The 19,073-nt window shown below is 33.5% G+C and overlaps 1 pseudogene across 1 annotated transcript; it reads left to right on the forward strand.

Annotated features, from left to right (window-relative positions):
• Nucleotides 1-14,692: 14,692 nt before the first annotated feature.
• Nucleotides 14,693-18,601, forward strand: LOC111307084 (uncharacterized; annotated as a pseudogene). The gene is made up of 2 exons (XR_016332123.1): nt 14,693-17,710; nt 17,947-18,601. The product of XR_016332123.1 is annotated as an uncharacterized LOC111307084 (transcript).
• Nucleotides 18,602-19,073: the final 472 nt, after the last annotated feature.

Consider the following 19,073-nt stretch of genomic DNA (forward strand, 5'->3'; position numbering starts at 1 on the left):
CGATAGCATTTGAAAGTAGGAAGCTAAGCGAAACGGAGAGAAAATATACGGCCCAGGAAAAAGAGCTCCTGGCGATGGTTCATTGCTTGAGGGCTTGGTGACATTACTTGTTGGGTTCACACTTTATCGTGAAGACGGACAATGCAGCCATTAGCCATTTTCTCACCCAACCAAGGCTTACGGTGAAACAAGCTAGGTGGCAGGAATTTTTAGCGGAGTTCGACTTTCGTTTTGAGCATACCGTTGGAAAGACCAATCAAGTGGCAGATGCATTGAGCAGGTGACCAGAGTTGGCGGCCCTCAAAAGAATGGCCCTAATTGCAACTAGCAGAGCCACTATGGACATTCATAAGTTGATTGGAGATCATCTAGGAAAGAACCCGCAAGCCTATGCCATCTTGAAGCTAGTGGAAGAAGGGAAGTCCAAATACTTCTGGCAAGAAAATGGGGTCTTGTGGACTAAGGGGCCTCCAGTGTTTGTGTCAAGAGTAGGAGGGCTGAGACAGATGCTAATGAGGGAATGCCATGACACCCCATGGGCGGGACACCCAAGCTGGCAACGCACTTTAGCGTTATTGAAATAGGGATACTATTGGCCTCACATGCGACAAGATGTGATGGACTACACGAAGACTTGCCTCATTTGCCAACAAGACAAAGTCGAAAAAAGAAAACCTGCGGGCATGCTGGAACCATTACCGATACCCACCAAACCGTGGCAAAGCATCTCCCTCGATTTCATTTCGAGCCTACCCAAGGTTGGTGATCTTGGAACTATCTTGGTGGTAATTGACCGGTTCTCCAAGTATGCCACATTCATCCCCGCTCACAAGTATTGTACAGCAGAAGACACAGCTCGACTATTATTCAAACATGTGGTCAAATATTGGGGCCTCCCTCAAAACATCATCAGCGATAAAGATCCGAGATTCACGGGGTCCTTTTGGAGGGAACTTTTCAAGATTTTGAGGTCCCAACTCAACATCTCTTCGAGCTATCATCCTCAAACCGATGGCCAAACGGAACGTTTCAATGGATTGTTGGAGGAATATTTAAGGCACTTTGTCCAAGCCAACCAAAAGGACTGGCCTTCATTGTTGGACATTGCTCAACTCTGCTTTAATTCCAACAAAAGCTCTTCCACTAACAAGAGCCCATTTGAGGTGGTCACCGGACAACTACCAAGGCTACCCCACACTTCCTTAGAACAATATAGAGGAAAGAATCCGAGAGCTTTCAACCTCAGCAAGGAGTGGAAACAAAACACAAAGATTGCACAAGCTTACCTGGAGAAGGCATCAAAACGGATGAAGAAATGGGCAGACAAGAATCGCAGAGCTCAGCAATTCCAAGTTGGTGATTTGGTTCTGGTCCGACTAGTTCCTGAACAAACCAGGTTCTTAAGAAAGAGAGATCGTAGACTGGTGCGTAAATATGAAGGTCCAGTAAGGGTCATTTCCAAGGTGGGGAACGCTTATTACAAAATCGACCCACCGAAATGGATAAAGGTGCACCCAGTATTTCATGTAAGCAACCTGAAGCCTTTCCATACAGATCTTACAGATATTAGCCGAAGAGAGCCAACCAGAGCCGCCATCACCATGAAGCCACCTTCAGAACGTCGAGTCGAAGAGATCTTAGCCGACAGGGAAACCAAGATATCTCGAAGACTAATTCGGGAATACTTAGTGAAGTGGGAGGGCTTAGGACTAGAAGAAACCAGCTGGGAGAGAGAACACGACCTCCAGAGATTTCAAAGGAAGATTGAAAAATTTCAAGCCAGCAAGTCGACGAGGACGTCGATAGAATAGGTGGGGGAGGATGTCATGAGCCACCCTTGTATAGGGCCATGACCGGGACTTAGGTTGCCATGAGCCACCCATGTATAGGGCCATGGTCGGGTAGATCCCTTGTGCTAGAAAAAGTGTCCCTATTTCAAACATTGTAACGGTTACTGGTAGCATAGCTCTAAAAGCTCTAAGGCTCTTTAGGGGGGATGAGCCGGCAGCGTAGTGTTGGGCTATCTCACCGGGTGCTATGCGAGCTTAGGCCACCCACCAAGGGCTGCCCCTGGCCCTGGTGATGGTGGAAGGTCCCGATGTATGATTCTCGTTTATAATAGAATTCACCCCGATTGAATGCCCGATTGTTGTCTCGATGCGTTTTTTTCTTTCTTGATGTGAATGTGCCTTGTTGTGTATGTATGCTTGAGATTGACTTCGATATATTGTGCCTTATTGTGAATGTTTGAGACTAACCATAGTTTATGGTTATTTGTTCAAATATCGATCTATTGAAGGCTGACTTGGGTGAAAGCGTCCATTCAAATGCCGCACGGGCTAGTGCTTATTGAGAGAAAGCTTAGTCCGTGACAATTAGTGTGTGTCGAAGAAAAGAAGAAAAGGAATAAAAGAGAAAAGAGTAGGTGGGAGAAGATAGAAGGATAATGTAAGGTTCGTAATAAGTTATTTACGATCCAATCCAACCTTTTATACTTAACTCATGTGGACATGCTTAGTTGGTTTATTCAGTATTAACCAAGTATTTGACCAATTACTGTGGTCACTGAATTGACTATCAATAGATCCTGATTTAATAGTGAAAATGTTAATACATGTAACAATCAAGGTATAATATAATATTTATTTTTGGTATTATTATATATAAATAAAAATTTTAAAATATATATTTTAAAAAATAATTAATATTACATATAACTTTTAAATTATAATAAAATATTTAATTTTAATACTTAATTTTTAAAAATTTATAATATAATATTTAAATTTTAAAATTTTTAATGTAATATTTAAATTATAAATATGATAATTAATGTGATACTTATTTTAATTTGATTAATTTTAAATAATAATTGTGACAGATAATTAATTTTTTAAATATTATATTAATTTATAAGTTTATGATTCAAATATTATATTAAAAAATTTAAAATTTTTATATTAAATTAAATATTTTATTATAATTTAAGATAATAGGTGACATTATCCTTTTAAAAATAAAATAAATAAAATAATAATTTTTTTAGTACAAAAATTTCTGTAGCAAAGGCCAATTAAAGACGAGGTTTTGTGAAAACTGGACATGACCCAACTGAGGCTCATTTATCATGGAAGCTTAGAGAACTCCTCTTTTTGTTCGTGCCATAAAGTGTTTTTATTTTTTTCAAAAATTAGATATCAAACACATTGACCGGTCATTGTTTAATTTAATCAAGTCACGGAGTCCAGACAGCATGGGCCTTGAGCTGTTTAAATAAAGCGACTCCCTCCTCACTAAATTCCACCCTTGATAGGTACATATATATATATATATATATATATTTAGTAGCACTGGCACTTGAATACATGATCTGATAGAAATATTATTCTTTAACCAAGATGAGAATCAAGAGTAAAAAATGCTTATAAGTTTTGTCCCTTTTTTTCTTATTCTTGTGAAAGAACCCTGTCTACTTGCACATGACAACTTATTAGATTGTCATTCTTGTCACTCTAATTTAAATCACTTTTAGAACTAGACTACCCACTTCATCTTCACATCAATTTTGTATTCATGCACAAGCAATCTATACTATATAGGTATAATATAGGAAGAAAGATACAAGAGAAAGCTTGTCCTCGTTATGAAAACCTCGGGGTTTCAAAACTGACCGTTTGGTTGGATTATAATGAAGATATCTTTTTTGGATTAGCATGCTAATCAATTTTCAAACCCTAAATCCTAATTTTGATTTTAATAGTAGTCCAATTTTATGTGTACATATGTATTGGAATATTAGAGGTAATCCTATTTGATCTCAAATATTTTTTTTATATATTCTTTTATATCTCATATTTCAACTTGAAAAATTTAGATTGGAGCCTTTGATTCTACTTATCAAGATGTTGCCTTGAATAATTTAAAATTTAATTTAATTAATTTATGCAATTAAGATATCAATTAATTTTAAATTTTAACAATTATAACATTTTCTTTTGTCTTCTATTACGATTTTTTTTTTGTAAAAAAAAAAGGGTTGCCTTGAAGACAAATATAATTAATTATTTAATATCAAATTGATACTATATTATGTTTAGATGATAGACCTAAGATGATGTTGAATTGCTATGATGGAAATCAACATTATACATATAATTTTAGTTGAATGATTTGAACTATGGGTCGTTTTTAATGTGAGGTGGTCCTCCTCACAGTGTTTCCCTCGTCAAAGGGCAAAAGTTGGGTGTGAATAATAAAAGGGTTTTGATTGAGTTTGTGAGATTGTGGCAGAAACAAAACGTGTATAGATTCCAAAGCGGAAACTTCCAAGGCCAAGGCCCTTAAAACACGGGAGGCAGAGAGGCAGCAGCGCCGTTTAGCTTTATTTTTTATTTGGCTCCTTATGCTCCTAAAGCAGTAGTTTAAGGGGGAATTAAACTTAGGTCTTACATGAAAATTAAAATATTATTTTAATTCATTACTTTTATTCAATTAAAATTATATTTAAATTATTAAAATAGAGTTTTCACAATACTTTTATATTAGGTTTTTGGGCTTGGTTGGGTGTATTAGTGGGGAAGGGGGGGGGGGGGGGGGGGAATTTGGATTCCCATCCTCACGTGATATGGCCTCAAAATCAGGGATATGTTTGTTGCTAAAGCTGTTATTCCATTTCGGCTCAAAATCATAATTTTTTTTTGTTTTTTTTTTCTCTTTCTTTTTTCGTTCTTTTGATGATATAGTGGAATGTTAGATTAACGTTAGAGTTTCCTCTGCCACATGATTGTCACCCTTTTAGCTTAATTATGATCGTATGCAATGTTTTTTTTTTTTTTTTTTTTTTCCTTTTTGGAAATTATAAGCAATTAGTGTTAAATACTTTTGGCAAAATCAATCCGGAAAAATTTTCAAAAAGCTTTGAACTTTTATCCACCCAAATCCAAATTATAAAAAGAAATCAAAAGAATAGAATAAGTTCAAAAAACTCAAGCCGAAAACAATTCAAATTTAAAATAACTCAAAACTAAAATGATAAGTATCTGAAATCATTTAAATTCAAAATTTATGTTGAAATTGTTGTATATTTTATATAAAATTTATAGTAATTTAAGACAAATTATCCAAATTGAAAAAAACTTTTAAATTCAAAATGGATTCAAAATTTGAATAATCTAAACTGGAAACGAGTGAATTGAAAGTCCTTCGTTAGCCCCCTCTATTAAATACTACTCATAAATATTTTATTTTGTTTGGTTAGTTAGGACGCTTTTAAGTTTAGCACATTTTATTTCTAATATTCTTCAGTATGCGTTGACTTCTTTCACAATTATGAGCCCTTGTGAATTTCGTCACTTTGCTTATTTAGATTTTAGAGTCTTCTTAGCATTAGTTTTCTTATGAAACTATGAGGTGCTTATAATCAATATTTTATGAAATAAATCCATCCTCTTAAAATTGGTCATAATTTTAATAGATGATTTATTCTAATTTCTATGTCTGGAAAAAAAGGTAATAACTCTCCTAAGAAATTCATAAAATATTCAACTTATGATATATTGCTACTTTGTTCTTCAGTCAAAATTTTAATGAGTCATGTTACTTACTCCACTAACTTTGTTCCAAATTTTTCTTGATAAATATAGAATTATAGGATAAATTTAAATGTAAGATCTATCAATTCATAAGTAATCAACTAATTCATGAAAAAGATATTACAATCAAGCTAATAATTATATATCATATCAAAATTTATAACAACTTGAAAAAAAATTGGTGGGACAAATAGCGTTTTTCATTTTGAATATCGATACCATCAATACAACATTGATAGGGTCAATGTCAAAAGATATATCTTTTAATATCTTTATCACAAATATAGATAGGGTCAATGTCATAAATGACTTTTAAACTATATTGAAATATTCGATGTGATACTTGAATTTTAAAAATTTTTAATGTGATATCTGCATGACTATGAATCTGTTAATTAATATAATACTTATTTATAATATGACTAATTTTAAATGATGATAAACAACTCTTTAAGTATAATATTAATTAATAAATTTATAATTTAATGACTATATTAGAGATTTTTAAAATTTAGAATCACATTAAATATTTTGCTATAATTTAAAAATCATTCATGACATTAACTCATATAGATATTAACACTTTAGTAATTATAAAAGATTACTAGCTAGAATCTACTTAATACTTTAGCAATTATCAATATCTTTAATATCTATATATCGTAAACATAATGGATTTTTCAAAATAAAATTAAGTCAAAGACATTTTAATTTGTGTCCTCAATTATATTTATGTTCATTAAAAGAACCAAATTTGGCTCTCTATTCAGCAGTCACTTTACTATTATAATTTTCATTATCCCCAGTCATTCACAAAATGACTTAATTAATTTGTCAATCCCCAAAACATAGATCTAAATAAATCAACCAAGTTTCAATTTACTAGTGACCCATTTGGCAACATTTTTGGAGAACCTAAAAATTGTAGTAATATTTATTGCCCTACTAATATTTAAGAATGAAAATTATGTTGAGTATTTGAACGAATTTAATTGACCAAAATTTTGAGTGGACCCAATTAATTTATTTTTTTTAAAAAAAATTATAATCATAATAAAATATTATATTCATATAGTTAATTAAATAATCAACTATTATATCATAATTAAATTATAACAACTGAATAATTAACTATCAAACTAAAATATAATTAAACAATCAAACTCATATGCAATAAAACTTAAATTTAAAATCTCAAAGTTGTAAGACTTCTTCTTTGTTACTAAACAAAGGCTTATTGACTAATTTAAACCCAATTAAATTGAATGTTTTTGGTGAATCCCATAAAATATATAATATACTTTTGTTGTACATTATTGTAATGAAAATTCCAGCGCAGGCTGTACTCTTATTCCTCCTAAAATCTTAATTCTTCAAACTTATGTTAATAAAATTATACCCGCAGTTGAATGCCATTAGATCGATATTCCCTAATCTCATTTTTGGAAGGATGCTCCCCTATATGTTTGTCAGCTCAAAAATATTAAGCAAATTAAACTAATTATCATATCGGCTTAATAAGTGCCATTAAGAACACATTAGGGTTCATAACATAATTTAATGACAATTATAGAACCATGTTTAAGGCGCATGGTGATGCCCTGAGCAAGCTTGCGGAGCAATATATCATCATCTTGGGCACAAACTTTGTTTCTTTGAATATAAGATGATGATTTGATTTAGTATAAAAGGTCAGGAGAAGTCACAAATCCTCCTAGCAGATTTCCAATTGTCTCAATAATTTGATGTTAGACTTATTTGTGAAGAAACTTGAAGTCTATAAGATGATAAATTATTCAATGTTTTAGATCTGCAACAAGTCAGAAATGGTCTTATGTCTAATAGACCATTGGTATTTTATGTGGTTGGCTTGCATTATTAGAGTAGGGCATGATATTTCATTTCTAAGTTATCTGATAATATATAAATTAGTTTTCATCTATGTCTATTATTTCTCAAAATGAAATCCAATACCCATTTTTCTTCCATAATCCCTTAGAATGAGACCTCCTTTATAAAAAAAAAAAAAAAAAGTCCTCAATGAAAGATTTGACTTAATTGATTAGTTCGTAGCATTGATGAACCTTCATATTAGCTTTATCAAGAATGCAAGCTTTTTAGCTAAAATTGAAGTGTTTCTTTTGGTTTAGGGTTAGAATAACTTATGTTTATCTTGATTTTATTCAAAATTATGTTGATCATGAATTCATGATTATCTTCCACAGCTATTTTTTTAGTATATTTATGCTTTTCATACAAGTAAAGAGGTTGATCATATTATGAGGATTCAAACCTTTTAGTTAGAGAGGTTTCTAATATTTGGATAAGCTTTTAGTCTTTGGAATGTCCACTTCAATAATTGGTGCAAATTGACATCAAGAGAACAGGTCGAATTCTAGTGGCAAAACATCCAATTCTGCCTGTAAAGGTAGCGGAAACAAAGGTTTTCATTGTGCTTGTTCTTTGAGCTCATTGTCTTTACTATACTTTGCCCCCAAAAAAAAAAGAGGGATCGATTAGGACATATTCAGTAATGTGCTTAATTTTCTGTCCAACTATTTAAAATCAAGCACTATAAATGGTATTATTATTAGAATTATGATATATATACTTTTTTGGCATTAAGAAATAAGAAGTGAATTAAGTTGCTTAATGTGAGATATCTTCCTAATTATCCACATGGGCTAGATAAGTTGGTAAGTGTGGGAAAACACTTATTTACAACTAGTTGTAATATTGTAATCTGTGTATTTATATTTGTATCTCTAGAATTAAGTATTTGTATCCTTAGAATTAAGGATAAAAAATTAAGATAAACAATCCCTCAATTATAGGATTAGTTTTTTAAGAAAATTTAGTTTCCTAGTTTAACCCATAGTTAGTTGTATATAAACCTAAGGTTTTTGTATAATTATTAATGAGTAGTTTTTTAATATACATTTAGTTTTTCTCTCATTTTTCTATACAGTTTTATTTCTTAGTTTTTTCGCATGGTATCAAAGCTTTAGACTCTTCTTGGGAAGCAAAATTTTTAGTCTTCATTGCTGATTTCTATTTTAGGCCTTTATTGCTGAACCCTATTTAGACCTTCATTGTTGAACTCTTGTAAAGAAAGGTATCACTACCACTGAATTTGAGAAAGTGTCAACTGAAAAAATTACTGGAATACTACAGATATCTCGAAAACAAGGAAAGTTCAACAAAGAAAAGATTGAAAAGCTGAAAAACTTATTGAAAATCTTTTAAAAGCCTAATGTGGTATGTTTCTTGGGTAAGGTCTCTATTTCAGGTAAAGCTTCTGGTTCTCATGGATTAAATGTTTTGGTTAAGCTTATTACGAGTTCTTAGGTCATTGACTTAGAAGCCATAGACTATATGACTTATTCTTCACAAAAATTTATTACATATACTCTGTGTTCTAGTAATAAGAAAATTATTGTTACAGATGGTTCACTTACTACAGTGGCAAGATTAAAAGATGTTCAAATTAATCCCTCATTTGTTCTAAAAAATGCTCTTCATATTCTTGGATTGTCTACTAATCTGATATCTATACAAAAACTTACTAGAGATATGAATTGCAAAGTGACTTGTTAGCCTTCTTATTGTGAATTTTAGAACCAGAGTTCGAGAAAGATGATTGGACTTGCTAAAGAGAAGGATGGACTATACTATCTTGAGACATCAAATAACATAAGTAAATCAAGAATAGTTTACCTTTATCATTTTTTTCTGAAAAATCTTTCAATAAAGATAAAATCTAACTTTATCATTTTCATCTTGGACATCCTTCTTTTGAAACTTTGAGAAACATGTTTCCTTCTTTGTTCAAAGGATTAAATGTCAAAGATTTTCATTGTGATGTTTGCGAACTTACGAAGTATAGACGTTTGTCTTTTCCAATTAGTAACAAAAAAAGTTTTACTTTCTTTTACTTGATTCATAGTGACATTTGAGGTCCATCTACAATTCCTAATTTTTTTGGTGCAAGATGGTTTGTTTCATTCATAGATGATTGTATTAAGGTCTCTTGAGTTTTTTTTTTACTTAAATCCAAATTAGATGTGAATAATATGTTTTTAAGCTTCCAAAACATGATCTAAAATCAATTTGGAGTGAAAATCAAGAGATTTAGGTTTGATAATGCAAAAGACTATTTTAATCAGAGTCTATCCACCTATTTTCAAAAAGAAAAGATTATCCATGAGTCATTTTATGTTAATACTCTACAGCAGAATAAAGTGACAGAGAAAAAAATAACTATTTACTAGTCACAACCCGAGCCTTTTTTTTTTTAAGCAAATGTACCTAAATCTTATTGGGGGAAGTTGTTCTCATTGTCACACACATTATAAATAGGTTACCTTCAAAGATTTTGAGATTTAAAACTCCTATGAAACTACTCTCACAATTTTATCCTAACCTTAATACCACAAATAATCTTATATGTAGGATATTTAGTTGTACATTATTTGTTCATGTTCATAGTCATAATAGGAGAAAGTTGGATCTAAGAGCAATTAAGTGTATTTTTGTGGGGTATTCCTCAACTCAAAAAGGATATAAGTGCTATCATTTTTCTACCAAAAAAATTTATGTCTGTAGATGTCACTTTTGAAGAAAGTAAATCATTTTTTACTCAACTTTATCTTTAGGGGGAGACTTCATTCATGGAAGATAAGGATAAAGACTTCTTTTTACTTGATTTGTCCCCTTTTTGAATATTTACAACCATTAATTCTTCTAAGTCAAAACTTGTTTCTGCTGAGCCCAAGTCAAACACTAAATTTGAGTCTGAACCCATTCCAAATATAGAAGATATGATAAAAGATAATACTATTCTTGATTATATGAAGGAATTACAAGTCTATTCAAGAAGAAAAGTTTTAGATCCTGAACTAGTGCCAGTCCAAGAACCTAATCTTAACTCTAGAAATAAGGTAACTATAATTTTTGACTCTGTTTCTCAAAATGAGCATGAATATCCTAAAACTATAACTAGTGATTATGATTTACCTATTGCCATTAGGAAAGGAACCAAAGAATGTACTAAGCATCCACTATACCCAATCTCTAATTTTGTGTCATTTGAAAATTTTTCAACATCTCACAAAAATTTTCTTATAAGCCTAAACACTATTTTTGTTCCAACTAAATTATCTGAAGCATTATCCAGTGAGAAATTGAGGTGAGTCATGAAAATAGAAATAGAGGCCTTAGAGAAAAATTAGACATGAGAACTGGTAGAGTTACCTAAAGAAAAAAATTCAGTGGGATGTAAATAGGTTGTCACTATAAAATACAAGACTGATGGTATTGTTAAAAGGTATAAAGCCAGGTTATTGGTTAAGGGCTACACTCAAACCTATGGAGTGGATTATCAGGAAATCTTTTCTTTAGTTGCCAAGATGAATACAGTTAGGATTTTATTATGATTGGCTACAAATTATAATTGGTAGCTTTAACAATTTGATGTAAAGAATATTTTTTTACATGGTGATTTGGAAGAAAAAATATATATGTAGGTTCCACCGGGATTTGGAAGTAATCTAGAAGCAAACAAAATATACAGGCTGAAAAAGGCTTTATATGGCCTTAAATAGTCTCCTAGGACTTGGTTCGGAAGATTTGCCAAAGTGATGTTAGCAATATGATATAAATAGAGTCAAGAATATCACACATTATTTATCAAGCACTCTGATTCAGGGAGAGTTACAATTTTATTAGTGTATGTTGATGATATAATTATAACTGGAGATGATGAAAAAGAGAAAGAATCTCTAAAATAGTATTTGACTAGAGAATTTGAGATAAAAGAGCTAGGGAGATTGAAGTACTTCTTAGAAATTGAAATAGCTCACTCACGGTATGGTATCTTCATCTCACAACAGAAATATGTGATGAATCTTCTAAAGAAAACTAGGAAGCTCACATGTAAACTTGTAAATACCCCTATAGATCATAATCATAAAATTAGAAAAGCTAATGAAGATGCTGCTATAGATAGAGAGATGTACTAAAAATTAGTTGGAAGACTAATTTATCTCTGACATACTAGACCTGATATAGCATATGCTGTGAGTATGGTAAGTCAATTTATGCATAGTCCTAAAGAAGTGCACTTACAGGTTATCTATCGTATATTGCACTATTTGAAGACCAATCTTGAGAAAGGTATCTTATTCAAAAGAAATGGGGGACTAGTTTTAGAAGCATATACATATGCTGATTATGCAGGTTCAATAACTGATAAAAGATCTACCTCAGGCTATTACATTTCTTAGGTGATAATCTTGTGACTTGGAAGAGTAGAAAACAGAATGTGGTGGCAAGATCAAGTGCTAAAGCAGAGTTTAGAGCAATGGCTCAAGGAATTTGTGAACTACTATGGTTAAAGATTATCTTGGAAAACTTGAAAATAAAGTGGGATAGACCAATAAGACTCTACGGTGATAACAAGTCTGTAATAAGCATTGCACACAATCTTATGTAACTTGACAAAACAAAACACATTGAAGTAGATCGACATTTCATAAAGGAAAAACTAGGCAGTGGGTTGATTTGTACACCTTATGTATCAACCAAGAGTCAACTTGCAAATGTGTTGACTAAAGGTCTTAGTAATGCAACATTTCAAAAAATTATTTGCAAGCTGGGAATGGAAAACACCTATTCACCAGCTTGAGGGGGAGTGTGAGAAAACATTTATTTACAGCTGGTTGTAATCTTGCAATCTGTGTATTTATATTTGTATCTCTAGAATTAAGTATTTGTATCCCTAGAATTAAGGATAAAAAATTAGGATAGACAATCCTTCAATTATAGGATTAGTTTTTTAAGAAGATTTAGTTCCCTAGTTTAACCCCTAGTTAGTTGTATATAAACCTAAAGTTCTTGTATAATTCTTAATGAGCAGTTTTTCAATATACATTTAGTTTTTCTCTTAGTTTTCTATACAATTTTATTTCTTAGTTTTTTCATGGTAAGAAAATGAGTCTTATTTCTTTGTCAATTAATTTGATTTTTATGAGGAATATCTTGGAAATATACCCTTGAATATACCAAATTGATATTAGAGAGTGTACTTGAAAAAAAAAATTGATCTAAACAAAACTTGAGAATGTAGAACAATTCAAAAGCTTTTGATTATTATGATCTAAATGCTATTAAGACTTAATTGGACAAAAATTAAAGAAAAACCATCCTTCATTGCACCCACATTCCAATAAAAACATACGCTGCTAAAAAGGCAATAGACACAAATTATCCAATTTCACTCTTTTTGCCATCACAAATAGTCAATAATCACAATAGGGGCAACATTTGATTTGGGAAAATGTTTTTTATTTTCTATCTTCACCTTATATTTTGGTGTAGTGAATAAAAGAAGATAAAGAATTGAAAATCCTTGTTTTATGAAAAAAACTAAACAATTTAAAGTAGTTCTTGAAAACTTTACAAAATTAGAAAGCAAGTTTTTCAAACTTAGTTAGTTAGTTACCTTATTATTTGAATTACCATATCTAAAATAATTTTTTTATCTGACAAGATAACTTTAACTTTTCATGCTTAATTATAACATGTTTAATAAAGACTTCATAAGTTTGAAATAGGATGACAATATATCAAATACTAACTCATATAATAAAAGCATTTTTTATTTTTAATTAAAATTAATGATAACAATAAAAAAATTTTATATCTTGGCAATGGTAATGACATAATATTGATAATATAATTGGCAAGAACATCTATCATTATTTTTTGTATTTGAGATTGTCTGAATTTGAACTCTAATAATTGAAATTAAGAAATAATTTATAATAACCTCCAAATCTTCTAATGTTATTAAGGCAAAAAGTTGTCTCTTGCCAAAACTAATTTACCAACAATCTTTCCCTAACCATTACCAATATGAACTCTTACTAAGGCCAAATTAAAAGTTTCGCACCCAAAATTTATGGTGTAGCTAATAACCCAATGTTCAATACTATATCTCTCAATATTAATTAAATTGGAATACATGTATTCCAATTTAATTAACCCAAACATTGCAAAATATTAGATGACATGCCATATTTGGAATTGTGCATGCACCCAGAAGGGTGAGAGGGTCAGGAACTCAGTACTCTCAGGAGGTGGCAGAAGATAAATGGGTGCTTAGATAGGAGAATAGCCAACTCAGTTTGTAACTGAACAGGAAAAAAGCTTCCAGGAACCCGAATGGGAAAGAGTGAGCCCCAATGTCCTTTTCTGGATTTTTAAAAACAGCAAATGGGGATGACATAAAACACTAGTGGTATACTCGAACTTGGAGCTAACTGCCGCACTTTTCTCTCATTTATATTGTAATATTGTAATTAGCAGAGTCAAAAACTGATGTACTATCCAACTATAATTATATATGAAAACAAACTCTTCAATACATAAACATATACTATTACTTTAACTTTTTCTTTTTTACTTTCTTTTTTCTCCCTGGTGAGAGCAACTTGATTAAACTATTGAGAAATCCGAAAGATGTGAAGTCTCTTCTTGCTGAGCGTGAGACCAGCTAGCACCATCCTTCCTTATTATTATAATCTCTTGCAGTTTATGTTCTTTATGGGGAGGGTAGGAGAGGGAAGCATCCTAGGAGTGGGTTGGTGGTGAAGGAGGTGGTTGTGCTTGTGCAGTTTTATTGATCTCTAGGTTTTGCTTTTCCTCATTTCTTAATTAATTTTTTTTTACTATTTGTTTAATGCTCATTAGTATTTCACCATATTTTTGATGCAATGTAATTAAATTCATTCGTGCTTTTAATTAAATTCAAATATTAATTTTAATAAAATTATTTAATTTAAATTTTTTGTTAAATTTTTTTTTTTCAATCATAAATAAAATAATTTTATTATTGACTTCAGTATGAGAGTCAATCTCATCACCCATGAAAATGTATCGAGTGTTTTGTTGGGATAGTTTAGTATAGAAAATTCACTATGCCCAAACAGCCAGAGCTTGTACTTTGAGTTTGAGTTCAAAGCAAGCAAGAAATATAGCGTGCGCGGGGGGGGGGCGCCCCCCGCGTGTGTGTGTGTGTGTGTGTGTGTGTGAGAGAGAGAGAGAGAGAGAGAGAGAGGGAAAGAAGCAAGCACAAAGAAAGAGAAGAAGCAAAATCCAATGACGCAAACCCGAGAAGAAAGGTTTGGAAATTGAGGCAAATGTCGATGCCCAGCTCGAGGCAATCCTTCTTCTTCTTCTTCTTCATCTACAAACTCTCTTCTTCGTCATTTTTTTTCTCATTTCTTTCTTTCTTCTTCTTCTTCCTCACTACTTCCACTTTTGCGGCACCAAACCATGAAGCGTCCATTCTCTTCTCATGGCTACACTCTTCTCCAACTCCACATTCCTCTTTTTCTAACTGGAATAATCTTGATCCCAATGCTTGCAACTGGACCTACATAACATCCTCCCCACAAGGTTTTGTCACTGACATCCATATACAGTCTGTCCCTCTCGAGGTTCCTTTACCAACCAATCTCTCTGCTTTTCACTCTCTAAAAAGACTAGTCATCTATGATGCAAACCTCACAGGCACTATCCCAGTTGACATTGGTTATTGTACAGAACTTACTATCATTAATCTTAGCTCAAACAGTCTGGTTGGCTCCATCCCTGCAGGCATTGGTGGGCTCCAATATCTTGAGAACATCATTTTGAACTCTAATCAGCTAACCGGGAAGATCCCAGTTGAACTAGGTAACTGCAAAAGTCTCAAGAATATAGAGCTTTACGATAACCTTCTTAGCGGGACCATCCCTGCTGAGCTAGGAAAATTGTCCAGTCTTGAAGTTCTTCGAGCTGGAGGGAACAAAGATATTGTTGGGAGAATTCCTGATGAGATTGGATACTGCAACAACTTGACTGTTTTGGGGCTAGCTGATACAAGAGTTTCAGGTTCATTACCAGCTTCACTTGGGAAGCTAAGCAAGCTTCAAACATTGTCTATATATACCACTATGCTTTCTGGTGAGGTCCCTCCTGAAATAGGTAACTGCTCTGAGCTTGTAAACTTGTTTCTCTATGAAAACAGTCTATCAGGATCCATCCCTCCAGAGATTGGTAAACTTAAAAAGCTTGAACAACTGTTCTTGTGGCAAAATAGTCTTGTTGGGATTATTCCAGAAGAGATTGGCAATTGTAGTAAATTGATAAATATTGATCTTTCTTTGAATTCTTTATCTGGAACCATACCTGTGTCTTTGGGGGGTCTTTTGGAGCTCCAAGAGTTTATGATTAGCAATAACAATGTGTCTGGTTCAATACCTTCAAATCTCTCCAATGCTAGTAATCTTCTGCAGTTGCAACTTGATACAAGCCAGATTTCAGTTTTGATTCCATCGGAGCTTGGGATGTTGTCAAATCTTACTGTTTTCTTTGCCTGGCAAAACCAGCTTGAGGGAAGCATTCCTTCAAGTTTGTCTAGTTGTACCGATCTCCAAGCGTTGGATCTGTCACACAATTCTCTCACTGGAAGCATTCCTCCTGGCCTTTTTCAACTCCGGAACCTGACAAAGCTTCTACTTATTTCCAATGATATATCTGGTCTCTACGTACGGAGATTGGTAATTGCAGCTCCCTTGTGCGCTTAAGGCTTGGCAACAACAGGATCACTGGCGTCATTCCTAGAGACATTGGGAGCCTCAAGAGCTTAAATTTTCTTGATTTATCTAGCAACCGGCTTTCTGGACCAGTTCCATATGAGATTGGGTTTTGCACACTGCTGCAAATGATAGACCTGAGCAACAACATTCTAAAGGGTCCATTGCCCAATTCATTGTCATCTCTATCTGACCTCCAGGTGTTGGATGTCTCCGTTAATCAATTTGATGGTCAAATACCAGCGAGCTTGGGCCGTCTTGTGTCACTGAACAAGCTAATTTTAAGCAATAATTCATTGTCTGGATCAATACCTTCTGCTTTTGGCCTCTGTTCAAGTCTCCAGTTGCTTGACCTTAGCAGCAATGAGCTCACTGGTGCCATCCCAATTGAACTTGGTCGAATACAAGCCCTTGAGATAGCTCTTAACTTGAGTTGCAATGGACTCATAGGGTCAATCCCTCCTCAACTATCTGCACTTAGCAAGCTTTCCATATTGGATCTTTCACACAACAAGCTTGAGGGGGACTTGGTACCACTTGCAGGGCTTGATAATCTTGTTTCTCTGAACATCTCGAACAATAACTTCGCAGGTTATCTGCCTGACAACAAGCTTTTTAGGCAGTTACCACTAGGAAACTTGGCCGGAAATCAAGGCCTCTGTCCGACAAGGCGGGACTCGTGCTTCTTTGGCAGTGATGGCAGGGTGGGGTTATCAAGAACTGAAAATGACATAAGGAGATCACGGAGGCTTAAACTAGCAATTGCATCGTTGATCACCCTAACAGTGGCAATGGTTATTATGTGGACAATTGCGATGACACGGGCTCGAAAAGCCATTAGAGATGATGATTCTGAGTTGGGTGACTCATGTCCATGGCAATTCACTCCCTTCCAGAAGCTAAATTTCTCAGTAGAGCAAGTTTTGAAATGCCTGGTGGATGCTAATGTGATTGGAAAAGGGTGTTCGGGAGTTGTTTATCGTGCTGATATGGACAATGGTGAAGTCATTGCAGGGAAGAAGCTGTGGCCAACAACAATGGCACCATCCGATGGATGCAATGATGACAAATGTGGGATTCACGATTCCTTCTCAGCGGAGGTCAAAACGCTTGGTTCAATCCGTCATAAGAACATTGTTAGGTTTCTGGGTTGTTGCTGGAATCGAAATACAAGATTACTCATGTATGATTATATGCCTAATGGGAGCTTGGGGAGTCTCCTCCATGAGAGAACAGGGAATGCTTTGGAATGGGAACTTAGGTACCAAATATTGTTGGGGGCAGCAGAAGGCCTTGCTTACTTGCACCATGATTGTGTCCCTCCAATTGTTCACAGGGATATCAAGGCTAATAATATCCTAATTGGCCTTGAGTTTGAACCTTACATTGCTGATTTTGGCCTTGCCAAGCTAGTAAAAGATGGCGATTTTGCTCGCTCCTCTAACACTGTTGCTGGTTCTTATGGATATATTGCTCCCGGTAAGATTTCTTCCAGTTAACTACAACTCTATAAATGCAATGTTTTCCAATTCTTCTTTTCATGTCTGCAACTTTGTTATGTCGATTGCTGTGTGTTTTCCTACTTTAAACAGTTATAGTGTTGCTTCTTTATAAATATAAAAAAAGTCAAATTCATTCTTGCAGTGCTTGGCTAATTAATGATTCAATTTCATTTTCTATCAATCTTTAGCTAACTATTTACTGCTTCTTGGCAGAATATGGTTACATGATGAAGATTACAGAGAAGAGTGATGTTTATAGCTATGGTGTAGTTGTCTTGGAAGTCTTAACTGGGAAGCAGCCAATTGGTCCAACAATACCAGATGGACTACATGTAGTAGATTGGGTTAGACAAGCCAGAGGAGGAATTGAAGTACTTGATCTTAGCCTACTGTCTCGACCAGAGTCAGAAATTGAGGAAATGCTGCAAGCCTTAGGTATAGCCTTATTGTGTGTAAATTCATGCCCTAATGAAAGACCAACCATGAAAGATGTGGTTGCAATGCTCAAAGAAATTAAGCATGGAAGAGAGGATTATGCAAAGGTTGATGTGCTACTCAAGGGATGACCATCAATTGATACTAATAAAAACAATAACTCAAGTGGAGTGTCAGCAACATCATCATCATCAAAACCAGGAACGCAAAGCTTGTATCCAAAAAACAAAAACTCCAACTTCTCAGTGTCCTCTTTACTCATTTCCGTCTAATCCTACAGCAAGGTTAAAGTGATAATAAATACAAAATGGTTATAGCTAAGTGGAAGGAAGTTTGTTTTCTTATCTGCTTCTTCAGTTTCAAAACTTTTTTATTTGCATGTAAAGAAGGAAAGCTTGGTATTTGTTGCAACTAAATGCAGAAGAAAAAAAAAGGGGGCCAAGTTGCAGGTTTCGCTCTTGGAGCACTGTTGTGAACAGCTAAATACAAGTGAAACGACTATTATCACACAGTTTCCCAACTCTCAACTTGCAGACATGACAACAAATAATAGTAACAATAAATTGTAACTAAACCAATACGAGAAGTCAAAGTAAACCAAATTGAGCGTAGGGGAATAGTGTTAGTTTCAGATCTGGGTTTTGGTATGAATAAAAGAGCCTGCAAATGTGAATAAACAGTACATTTATCTGGTTAATCTCGATCTGTTTATATTATTGAATCCACCAGGCCATGCAATTGTTACTAGTACTACTACTATGTTAGGGCTCAGGGTTGCCTTTTCCTCCCCCAAACAAAGAGTATTTGACTGGCTTCGAATCACAGGTAGTAAGAAATCATTCAAAATCAGAGGATTTTTAGGACATACGAAAAGAATCTGAGAATCTAGTGAAAAGTTGATAAAA

Source organism: Durio zibethinus, chromosome 22 (genome assembly GCF_047325235.1).
Source record: "Durio zibethinus cultivar Kanyao isolate XHJ-2024 chromosome 22, ASM4732523v1, whole genome shotgun sequence".
Classification (NCBI taxonomy): Eukaryota; Viridiplantae; Streptophyta; class Magnoliopsida; order Malvales; family Malvaceae; genus Durio; species Durio zibethinus.